This window comes from Rattus norvegicus, chromosome 16 (assembly GCF_021556685.1).
Source record: "Rattus norvegicus strain SHRSP/BbbUtx chromosome 16, alternate assembly SHRSP_T2T, whole genome shotgun sequence".
NCBI classification, from domain to species: Eukaryota; Metazoa; Chordata; class Mammalia; order Rodentia; family Muridae; genus Rattus; species Rattus norvegicus.
This window is the reverse complement of record NC_141549.1, coordinates 1569325-1582241: the sequence shown is the minus strand read 5'-3', so window position 1 is coordinate 1582241 and position 12917 is coordinate 1569325.

Genomic DNA, 12917 nt, shown 5'->3' with positions numbered 1-12917 from the left:
ATTTTCCAAGAAAAATACACTGAGAGAATGGTCCCTGTCATTAGCTGCCTTAAATCCCTGCATCCTGTTCATGTTACTGTCACCCGCCTTTGTGTGTATCCATAGCAATGCACAAATAGTGAGAGCCCTCGGCAGGCCCCAGGGTTTAGGAAGCTTTGACATCTGCACAGCCAGCGCTCACAGGCTTATGCTCCAAGTATTAGCCTATTTCCTAGGAAACTGAACATAAACACATCATGACATTTCAGTGATTTATGTGTCACCACTGTTACCGTGGCAGCTTGTCAGGTCTGCATTGAGACATACTATAGGACCCTCCTGGGGTCCCCTACAGTGTTTGACCCCTGCTGAAGCCCTGCTGAAGTTCCTAACAAAGGAACACCCTGGCCCTGAGGCAACACACCTGGGCGTACACCTGGGAGATAATCAGTTCCTGTTTTTTGTTCCTTTGTTCCTGAGGGCATAAGCCGGTTTTCCCCCTGTGCTTCCTGAATTTTCCACCCAGTGTACTTGGGGTATATATTCGGTGAGTAAAGCAAAAGATTTGGCATTTTTGTGACACGAATGACCCGAGTATGTGTTTCTTCATAAACCCACAGACTTATGCCCAGCTCTCCGAACCACGTCAGTGTGGGCACCAACAAATGGAGGTCCCACTGAGATCGGAAAAGTGAGGAAAATTCCTGATGGGAAGCTGGCTGGTGAAGAAAGAGGGACATATTTGTAATTAAGAAAAAAATCAAACGGGTAGAGATTGTTACAGGATTTACAAAGGGTTGATGAGGCTATGGGACTTGTGAGAGCATTACAGCCTGTTTGCTTACTCCAACTGCCATTTCAAGATAGATTTAGAGGATTGGTGCTTTTTTTTTTTTTTTTTAACTTGAGTATTTCTTATTTACATTTCAATTGTTATTCCCTTTCCCGGTTTCCGGGCCAACATCCCCCTAACCCTTCCCCCTTCCCTTCTCTATGGGTGTTCCCCTCCCCATCCTCCCCCCATTACCGCCAACAATCACGTTCACTGGGGGTTCAGTCTTGGCAGGACCAAGGGCTTCCCCTTCCACTGGTGCCCTTACTAGGCTATTCATTGCTACCTATGAGGTTGGAGTCCAGGGTCAGTCCATGTATAGTCTTTGGGTAGTGGCTTAGTCCCTGGAAGCTCTGGTTGGTTGGCATTGTTATTCATATGGGGTCTCGAGCCCCTTCAAGCTCTTCCAGTTCTTTTTCTTTTTTTTTTTTTTTTGGGTTCTTTTTTTTTTTTTTCGGAGCTGGGGACCGAACCCAGGGCCTTGCGCTTCCTAGGCAAGTGCTCTACCACTGAGCTAAATCCCCAACCCCAAATATACTTTTTTTTTGGGGGGGGGTTCTTTTTTTCGGAGCTGGGGACCGAACCCAGGGCCTTGCGCTTCCTAGGCAAGTGCTCTACCACTGAGCTAAATCCCCAACCCCTCAGTTCTTTTTCTGATTCCTTCAACGGGGGTCCTGTTCTCAGTTCAGTGGTTTGCTGCTGGCATTCGCCTCTGTATTTGCTGTATTCTGGCTGTGTCTCTCAGGAGAGATCTATATCCGGCTCCTGTCGGCGTGCACTTCTTTGCTTCATCCATCTTGTCTAATTGGGTGACTATATATGTATGGGCCACATGTGGGGCAGGCTCTGAATGGGTGTTCCTTCAGTCTCTGTTTTAATCTTTGCCTCTCTATTCCCTGCCAAGGGTATTCTTGTTCCCCTTTTAAAGAAGGAGTGAAGCATTTGCATTTTGATCATCCGTCTTGAGTTTCATGTGTTCTGTGCATCTAGGGTAATTCAAGCATTTGGGCTAATAGTGAAGGATTAAAAATTAATAATAAGCCGCCTAGCTACCCAAAAAGAAGAGGTAGGGTCTGTGAGAACATGAACTTTTCGCCCCTCCCTTGCTGTGCAATGGTTCCCGGAACATTCTTGCATGAAAGGTTTCCTGGAACAGCCACAATGACCCATAGCCTCCGGCCACAATGGTCCAATGGCCCTGTAAAATGTCACTACCCCTAATCACAATGTCACAAAGTCCTAAATTGTATGGGCAGTTTATGGTTTTGGAATTCCCCTCCTCCCTCCCTCTTGATCCTCCTGGTTTGTGGTTTTTTCCTTTATAAGCTCTGTGAAAATTCAGGTCGGGGTCGAACTCCTCTACTCCCTGTGTGGTGTATGAGTCTCGACCCCAGCATGCTGGCCTGAGCTCTCGTTTCATCTCGCTCACAATAAATCTTCCTCGTGTGATTACAGCAGGTCGGTGTCTGTGTCCTACTGGGTGCGCGTCTTTCCCGAGACTTGAGTGGGGGGCTCCCTTCGGGGGTCTTTCATTTGGGGGCTCGTCCGGGATCTGCGCGACCACCCAGGGGTCCTAGACCCACTTGGAGGTAAGATTCTCTGTTTTATCTCAGCGCTGTGTCTGGGTCTGTGTCTATGTTCTGTCTGGGAATCTGGTGCGATCGCTGTTTCGGTTTTGCGGACGCTCAGTGAGACCGCGCTCCAGGAAGGAGAGCGGGGTGGATAGGGATAGACGTGTCCAGGTACCCACCGTCCGTTCGCCCTGGGAGACGTCCCAGGAGGACAAGGGGGGACCAGGGACGCCTGGTGAACCCCATCTGATAGGTCCAGAGGAGACTTTACTCCTTGACGACCGGTTTGTTAGGCAAGGTCTGCGACCTGCCGATCAGTTTCAGTGCCTCTGGTCGACACGAAGTCGACGTCGGTTTTTTTTTTTTTTTTTTTTCTCTTTTGTTTGTGCTCGTGTGTGTGAGTGTGTGTGAATTAAGTCCTGTAGTCTGTGTTTTTCGGTACCGGTTTAAGGTCTTAGTGCACTGTCTGGGCAGATGAAGGATTCCTGCCCTGTGCACGAGAGTCTTAGTGCACTGTCTGGGCAGAAGAAGGTTTCCTGCCCTGTGCACGGGTGGAAGAAGGTTCCCCACCCCGAAATGGCGCCTGTGAGTAGATGAAGGATTCCTACTCCGAATAGTCTTTTTCTTTCTTTTTTTTCCTTTTTAGAAAGCGCACCGGGGGCCGCCCCAATCGCGCAGGCTCTGGGACTCGTGAGAGACGTTCCACGAGTCAGCCTTTGTTGGGTCCTGGCTCTGGGACGCGTGAGAAACGTTCCTCGAGCCGAATTTTGTCGGGAGGACCCGGCAACGGACAGTCAAAAAGATCTGACTGTGACTTTGGAGGTCGAGTTCGGCTGCCTATTTAAGTATAGGCACGGACAAGTGTGCTTAGATGTGTTAGTGTTTGTTGTCTGTATTCTGTTTCTGTGTTTGGTATCCCAGAAGCAGCTAAGGTTAAGCTGCAGTTTGGGCCAGGTACTGAAGGTACCAGGCATCTGTGGAAATTGGTTATAGGATGCTTTGTCTTGGTCTTGTTTGTCTGGATTGTTTTCTGTGGTATTGTCCAGTGTTTTTTTGACTTTTGTTTCGTGTTTGAATTTGGACTGACGACCGTGTTTAAAATCTTGGACTGACGACTGTGTTTGAAATCATGAAACTGTTTGCTTTGTTCGTCGAAGAGTTTTACTTGGTCCCCTTAATGCTTAGTAAGAAACTTAATCTTATGGACCCCGCTCTAGTGGCGGTGTGTTGGTTGATAGCCAAAGTTAATTTTTAAAATAGTGTTTTATCTGTGCTTGTGCTCACAGCACACAGTAGAGGGAAGCGAAATTAGCTGCGGAGCTGCTGCAGCGAGCATGGGAACTTCTCAAGTCTCACCCAATTTTTCTGGCTCTTCAGGAGCTGTTTAAAAGGAAAAGGCTTAAGGTAAAAAGAAACACTATAGAGAGATTTCTTAGTGAATTACTACACCTTGGTTCGCGATCTTTGGGAATCTCATGGTGGACAGCTGAGATAAGCTGGAAAAGGATTTAAATTTTGCTTGGGAGCAAAGAATCTTAAAGGTGGAGTTTCAGCCGGTATGACACTTAGTGCGTAGCTGCCTAAAAGATCAGAAATGCTGTTAATAGGCTATAAAAAAAGGGACAGGCTGTGTTAGAAATGCTACAGAAGAATAATCTAAAAAGGCTGAGAGCTAGGTGGGGCTATAAGGAAAACAAGAACAGGAAAGGAATTTCTGACATTTGCTCACAGAAGGAGAGTGCTCATTTAGAGAAGTTCTTTAAGGAAGCCTGCCTTATCTGCTGTCTTTATTCCAAGGGAGGAGTCAGTCTCCAGCACTAAATTACTTGGAGGTAGCCAAGGTCAGGATTAATGTTTTCTTTTCCTTGGCCCCTTTAAACCCAGTGAGACAGTTTGGTAAAGGGCTACTACTGAGGTCCTGATAGCCCCAGGTGAACTGGTTACAATTCTTTTATCAGCCCCCTGGCATCTAGCACCCAGGTTCTAACCATCTCTCCATCCTTTTGTTATTAGTTGTTACTAGAAGCCTAGTGTCATTTGGAGGCTGGTTCTCTTGAGAGGCAAAGCCATGGAGCTGACACTGACAATGGCCTTTTTGTTCCAAGAAAGGCCTCCTGGTTTAGCTGTGTGACTAAATGCTGTTTGCCCTCTTCGGTAGACTCTATTCTCAAGATTCTCTTGTTTTCTCACCATCCCATTTGATATGCTTGTTAGTAACTGTTACAGGTCTTCTTTACCACCGATGAAAGACGGAATCCTACTGGAGACCAGAAAAAAAAGGGTTCCAACACGCATAGAAGGCCCTCACTTCTGCCTGCTCTCTTCATACCCCTGAAGGTAGGGAGTGCTCCAGGTCTGCCCCCAGGCTCCAAGGGTGGGTCTCCTAGGGGCTGGAAAATGCCCCACCAATCTGGCTAAGATAAGGAAAAGATATGAAGAGAAAGTTACAGAAACTTGAAGGGTTAAGCTAAGTCGCTGAGAGAGTTATTGTAAGTTGATGCATGGTTCAGGGTCTGTGCAGAAAAGTGGACAGCACCTAATAGCTGTAGAAGAAGATGCAGAGAGACTGAAAAAAAAGAAAGAAAGAAAGAAGGTAAAAAGAGCAGGAAGCTAGGGAAGAAAAGAGACTAAAAGAAGAGGAAGCTAGAGAGCTAAAGAGAGATAAAAGACAAGAGAGGAACATATACTGGCCACAGTAGTTAGGGAACCTAGGAAGACAGTACCTGGCAACAGAAGAGAATTCCTGGCTAAAGATCAGTGTGCCTAATGCAAAGAAAAAAAAGACACTGGGTCAGGGACTGCCCCAGAAAGAACAAGAGGGGACACTGGAGAGCCTCTTGGTCCTAGAGTGCTGGCTATGTACAGAGATAGAAGGGAAGTGTGGATGCAGGGACCCAATGCTCTGTGCTCCTATGCCCCCCTCCAGTGGGCCAGTATCCAAAGACCTTGGGTACAGGGGCCTACTGGCAACAAACAATACTTATGGACTGCCCGAAGAACAGTGGACCTTGGCGTGGGCCGGGTAACCCACTAGTTCATAGTCATCCCTGACTGCCCCTATCCCTTGCTCATGAGAAAATTGCTCTCCAAAATGGCTTGCGTGGGCTGAAATGGCTGGGTGAGGCCATGTGTATGCATACCTACAGACTGTGTATGCGGAGCTTAAGACCTGTCTCAGTGCACCAGTACCTGATGCTGGGAGACGAATGGCTTAGCGCTGTTCTACTTGGAACATATCACTCCTGCCAGCCGGGCACTAACAATTATCACCCAACCCAGGACTTAAACTGTGATAGAGTGGCTGATGTTCTGCCTTTGAATAGAGTGTCCCAAAAGATGGGACCACTGGTCAGCTGCCATGGACTAGATTCTCCACCGGTTGGGGACAATCTGGTCACCTTGCTGCCCAATCCGGACCTGGAGCCACCACAGCACGAGTGTCAAGTACTGGCAGAAGCCCATGGGTGGAGGAAAGACCTCTGCGACTGGCTGATTGACCCCTGCTGAAAGCCGAGGACCTTGTCCACAGACGGGAACAGTTCTCTTCATGAATGAAGGTCAGAGACAAGTGGGTGCTGCCATGGTGGACAACACAATGTCATCTGGGATGGCTGAACCTCTACCCCCCCAGTACATCAGCACTGCAGATGCCTTTACCATCTCTTGGATGCCCTGGTGAAGCCAACAACTGTGAGTACTATTCATTGCTCAGGATATCAGGAGGGAAGAGATTCAGTGACATGGGGCAATAACGAAGCAGATAAAGTGGCTCGAAAAATGGTTATGCAGGAGCCCATCCTGGTTGCAGGCCTGCAAGAGACAGCCACTGGGAACTGGGATCGGACTAAGGGATGGCCTCACTTAGAAAAGGCCCAAATTGCTTAAAAGATAAAGGACAATGGCACATTGAGGGGAAAGCTATACTTCCCAGAGAACAAAGAAAAGACTCACTTTGCCAAATACAGAAATGGACTCAATTAGGAGATAAAAAGTTTGTCCAAGTAGTTAAGTGTATGTAATAGACTTTAAGATTTTAGCCAGAGAGACAGTAGAAAGTATAAGGTATGTCAATAAGTGAATGCTTAGCAAGCAAACAGGGCAAAGAGATCTAGAGAGTTTGGTGAAAAGTCGAAGTGAACTTCACTGAGATAAAACCAGAAAAATATAATCACAAGTATCTCCTAGTGCTTGTAGATACTTTTTCAGGAATAGATAGAAGCTTTCCTCACCAAACAAGAGACGGCCTCTGCAATCATCAAGAAGATACTGGAAGAAATCTTCCTCCGATTTGGAATGCCCAAGGTAATCTGGTCAGACAACGGCCCTACTTTCGTTGCCAAGGTAAGCCGGGGTGTGGCCAAGTATTTAGAGGTCAATTGGAAATTACATTGTATTTACAGACCTCAAAGTTCAGGACAGGTAGGGTAAATAAATAGAACTCTAAAAGAGACCCTGACCAAATTAACCATGGAGACTGGCACAGACTGGGTGACACTCCTTCCCTCTTGCTCTCTTCAGAGCAAGAAATACCCCTTCCAGATTCAGCCTTACCCCCTTTGCGATCTTATATGGGGCCTCAGCCCCCCTGACTGTATTAGATGATGTTACTGAACCAACATGTCATAGTGCCATAGTAATAATGATTTGTGTGCCAGGCTAAAAGACCTACAGGTGATACAGAAAGAAATCTGCTCACAGCTGAAAGCAGCCTATGCCCCGGAGACCCCTGAGACATCCCATCAGTTCCAGGTTGCAGCTACACTGAGCCCAGACACTCGAGCCTCGCTGGAAAGGACCGTACCTGGTGCTGCTGACCACCCTGACAGCTGTCAATTCTCAGCCCTCACCAGCCGTGTACTAGCTGTTGGGGCTGAGAGCTGGGACCTAGAGGGAAATTCAGTCATGTTTGTCCTGGGTTCTATCAAGATAGGTGTGGGATAGGCTTGATTTCCATTACAAATGATGTAACATTGCATATGTTAGTACTCTTAACACTTCTTGGGACTGTGCCTCAGGGATCACAGTCCGTATAAGCTTAGAAGTTCTAAAAGCTAGTCATGACCTTGGTGGATAGGCTTGGATAGTGTCCAGGTTAGAATCCTCATGTTAAGACTACAATACCAAGCTGTTATGCTAGATGAAGCTGAGTTCTCCATGAAGTTCTAGGATTAGAACTATTAACAAAAAGAAGAAGTGGGGAATGAAGGATTAAAAATTAATAATAAGCCGCCTAGCTACCCAAAAAGAAGAGGTAGGGTCTGTGAGAACATGAACTTTTCGCCCCTCCCTTGCTGTGCAATGGTTCCCGGAACATTCTTGCATGAAAGGTTTCCTGGAACAGCCACAATGACCCATAGCCTCCGGCCACAATGGTCCAATGGCCCTGTAAAATGTCACTACCCCTAATCACAATGTCACAAAGTCCTAAATTGTATGGGCAGTTTATGGTTTTGGAATTCCCCTCCTCCCTCCCTCTTGATCCTCCTGGTTTGTGGTTTTTTCCTTTATAAGCTCTGTGAAAATTCAGGTCGGGGTCGAACTCCTCTACTCCCTGTGTGGTGTATGAGTCTCGACCCCAGCATGCTGGCCTGAGCTCTCGTTTCATCTCGCTCACAATAAATCTTCCTCGTGTGATTACAGCAGGTCGGTGTCTGTGTCCTACTGGGTGCGCGTCTTTCCCGAGACTTGAGTGGGGGGCTCCCTTCGGGGGTCTTTCAATAGCCACTTATCAATGAGTGCATACCATGTGTGTTTTTCTGTGATTGGGTTACCTCACTCAGGATGATATTTTCCAGTTCCATCCATTTGCCTAGAATTTCATAAAGTCATTGTAGAGGATTGTTCTTATGCTGTTGCTTTACATCCTGGTGATTGTGAAAGGTTTTCATTTAGTGAGCTTGCTTATAATTTTACAGAGCCCATGAAGTGACATCATTGAAAAGTTTTAAAAAAAAAAAAATGGCTAACATTATGTAATTTTGTCGCTGATTCAATACAAGAAGTTAGTATTTTGAATCCTTCAATATATATTATTCATTATATAGGCATTTTATTAGCTGACCCTTCTGGAAGAATTTTACTACAAGCCTTTGCTCTTACAACGTGCTTTAAATTTTGGGGAGTAGCTGTTGCTCCAGAAAAGATTCAATATTCCTTTTCAATATTTGAGACATCGGTTATATCCTAAACAAAACAGAAAATTCAAGATAGTTTACTTTAAATAATCTTTAAAAGATTTTTAGGTTTGTTAATTGGCTAAGACCTCACCTTAAGTTCACCACAGGAGGAGTTAAGCCTTCGTTTGATATCCCCAAGGAAGATGCAAATTCTATTCCCCTAGACAGTTAACTGAGGAGTGACTGAATAGCTTTACAGAAAGTAAAGAGAGCTAGATGCAGAATTGTAAGATTGAGTCATGGAAGTATTTTAAAAAAGAACCTGATGAAACATACCTTATTCCAAACAGCAATTAAATTGGTTATCTAATGAAAAGGCAACACGTGTAATTGGATCACGTTCATTCTCTTGACTTTCCCCCCTGCTTCAGCGCAGATTATTGGATTATGTGTTGTAGCTGCTGTTTTTAAAATGTTAAAAAAATCAAATTTCCAATTCGTATACTGATAACCAATGATAGCTTATGATTTGCAATTGATTATTATTTGTGCAAATACAACTGATTTAAGAGAATGTACTATTCCTTTATAGGCCATTTAAGATACCAGGTAAATTATAGGCCTTACATAGGAACAATTAGCCAAACGATCTCATTCTTTATATCATCAAAATAGTTAGAGACAATAATTTGGTATACAAGTCAAATTGTAAATACAAGTCCTCAGTGTCCTCAGTTTCTTCCTGTATCACATAATGGTGATAATCCTCGAGGACGTATACCTTATAAGTTATGGCAAATAGATGTTACCCATATTATTGAGATTCCTTATAATTCTCAAAGACAAGATATTGTAAAACATATATTATAAAACCTAAAACAATATCTTAATAAATAAAAAAGGGGGAATTATTTCCCTGTATGTCATACAATTATTTAAATAATGCTCTTTTTATTTTAAATTTTAAATTTTGGATGCCAAGGAACTCTGCTGAGTGTTTATGGCACCCTACAACTAGGCATACTTCAGTGAAATGGAAGGATCTACTTACTGGCATATAGCATGATCCACGAGACATGCTGATGCTGGGACAAAGGATGATGCTGACCTGTGTGTGAGCTTGCTGAGGGCCCTGACAATGGTGACAGGAAAGCTGTTTTGGGCGTATGTTTCTGACCCATCTTTACTTGCCTATAACCCCGATTGGACAAGCTGCCTTGCCTCAAGCTTTTAGACCTTGTGGGACAGAGAACATGGGGACTATAGAAAATGCCTTCAGAAAATCAAAGAGAAGTTATGACTTTTCTCTTTCCCTTAATGTGACAAGTTATTCTGACTCAATCATAGACTGGTCAACCCAATATTGGAAAGAACAGTTTTCATTTGGAAGATTGATTCTGGACATTTTCAGAGACATTTAAAAGTTCACAACAATTGTCTTGTATGGAGTCACATTGGCAGTGGAAAAAATTGATACAGGATCTAGATTTTAAACAAATGTTAGTACATGTGCTAAAACTCCTAATCTTTTATTTATTGGTCATGTTAAAGTTACTTTTGTTTCTTCTACAATATTTAATGCAAGTTATATTGATTGTACACTCTCTAATGTTGTTACTGTATTGAAATCTGTCATATACCAGCCTTTGTTTTATTTCTTGTGAGTATTATAGGACCTTGATATTCTAAAAGGCTTACAAATATTGGAAGAAGTGAGTCAGGCTTTAAACAGAAGCAATAAGTAAGATAGTGGGTTTGGTTATTTTTGGTTATTGCTGGTATAGTGGTATAGCTATTTAATTAATAACACTATTGCTTCGACCCAAGAAGTTAAGACAGTTACTTTTGTTGATCATTTAGCAAAAACATTAATGTTTTGAGTATTCAAGAAGATTTATACGTTTCGAACAATGGATTGATGGTCTTGGTATTATCCGAATGGTGCTGATGCTGGAGATTCTTTGCAGGAATGCCATCTTTGTGAGGCTGCTGGGGACCAGAGAGCTCTGCTCTGGTTATGCAGATCTCAGGCAAGGTTCTTTTGCCTGTTGGTCATTCTGGAGAGAAAACCAGTTGATGCTGAACCATCATGGGAAAGACTTTGACATCTTTGATGCTATTGTAGCAGCCATTGCTGCTGCAGCCACTGTGGCTGCAGTGTCTGGGATTGCCCTCCCCCAATCCGATGTTAAGGCAAGCACAGTAGTTAAACTCTCAGGAGAAGTTGCTGACAATTCAGAATTCTAAATTTAAATCAACAGTTAGTGCTCTTTTACAGCTTGACAATGGCCGGTGGGGTTATGGCCCTCAGGCGCCCGGGTAGTTGGCCTTGTGCTTCTTATCACATGTGCAAACAGCGCTCCCAGTCACAGGCAGTGACTAAGCAGGTGTTGCTCTCCTTGGCAGGAGACAATCCCTCTGCCCAAATCTGGCTCAGCCTTTACAAGAATTAGCCGAAGACCAACTCTTTGAGAACCAATCCTCACCTAAGACAGAGGGCTCTGAGACTGGCAGAGTTTCTCAGAGATAGGCAAGAGGTTGCACCCCAAAGTGTCCTAAGACAGGTGCTTCTTGATAAAAAAATAAAACTCGTTGGACCCCTGCTGAAGCCCTGCTGATGCATGTAGAAGCCTTTTGTTCCTAAGAAAGGAATGCCCTGGCCCTGAAGCAACATACCTGGGTGTTATACCTAGTTGATAATCAATTCCTGTCTTTTATTCCTCTTTCCTTTGTTCCGGAGGGCATAAGCCATTTTCTCACTGTGCTTCCTGAATTTTCCACCCAGTGTACTTGGGGTATATATTCGGTGACTAAAGCAAAAGATTTTGCATTCTCATGACATAAATGACCCGAGTATGTGTTTTTTCTTAAACCTCAAAGGCCTCCGTCCAGCTCTCAGTACCATGTCAGCTTGGGCACTGACAACATACCTTCCCCAGCGGAGGGCTTCTTATGGGATCCCATCTTGTCTTTGGACTCAGCAGAATCCCACAGAATGGCTTCTATGTTAGTAAGAGCAAATTTGATTGGACACTCACTGTGTGCCAGGTATTGTGCCAGCAACTGTGCCTTCCTCTCGTATGATGAGAATTTGATCCCTAGACATACCCACATCCCTGATGTCTTTATATTTCACCAAGATACCTGTGAGAAATGGTGAATGTTTTGCAAATACTAGATAGGAAACATTACTACTAGCTCAGTTTTTCCAACTTGAAACACTCCAGCACTGGGGAACTAAGAAATAAGAGGATCATAAGATCTGTGGTGGTTTGAATGAAGATGGCCCCCATAGTTCCATAGGAAGTGGCACTATTAGGAGGTGTGGCCTTTTTGGAGAAGTATGTCACTGAGGGGTGGACCTTAAAGGTTTCAGGTGCTCAAGCCAGGCCCAGTGTCTCTTCCTACTACCTACCAATCTAAATGTAAAACCCTCAGCTGCCTCTCCAGCACCATGTCTGGCCACATTCCCCTATGCTTCCTAACATGGATGGTAATAGACTAAACCTTTGAACTGTAAGTCAGCTGCAATGAAATGCTTCCTTATAAGAGTCATTGTGTGTCGTTCACAGCAATAGAAACCCTAAGAGATTATATTAGTGTGGGCTACACATCGAGTTCTGACTAGCCTGGGCTACATAGTTTGAGACCCTTTCTCAAGAAATCAAAACAAAAGCAAGGAAGGCATCAGGAGCTGAATGAATTTGTAGCTTATTTACTATCAGAACCAGCAAGTCAGGAAACCAGGAATCAAGCCTAGACCCTGTGGCTCCACAGCCTAGGTCTGTCACAAGTGTGTCAGGCTGATCACCTGGTAACCATGGCAGCGTCATCCCCAGTGTCCATATATCCACAGTGAAGTGCATTTTCCTGTGGAAGTCATATCTGAAATAGACTCCACTATCCAATTCCTTTTATGAAAATTATTCCATCTCTTAGAATAAAGTGTGGTTCTCCCGGTGCTCATGGACATCAGCTGATCTGATCCAATCCATGCAGGCAAAGGGAGTAGAGATGGGTTGGGGGAGTGAGGGGGTGAGGCGTGAGTATGTATGGTGAGTGACCACACCCAGATGAGTTGGTCAGGAGGTAGACCAACTTTACTTAGGATGATTCAAGGCTTATACAGTTTTGGGGGACTGAGGGTAGAAACATTCAGGAAGGGCAAATGTCATTGGCTGAGGGCTTAAGGTACTAAAGTGACTCATTAGCATGGGGATGTATTTCAGCAATCTCAGGTGCTAGCTGAACAGGTTCTAATCAGGATAAAGGAAATAGATCCTGTAATCTAATTGAGACCATGTGGCATTCATTCCTCTGGTAAAGGCATATGTGCAAGAGTTTTTTTGTTTTGTTTTTTGTTTTTTTTTCTGAGCTGGGGACCGAACCCAGGGCCTTGCCAGGGCCTTGAGCTTGCTA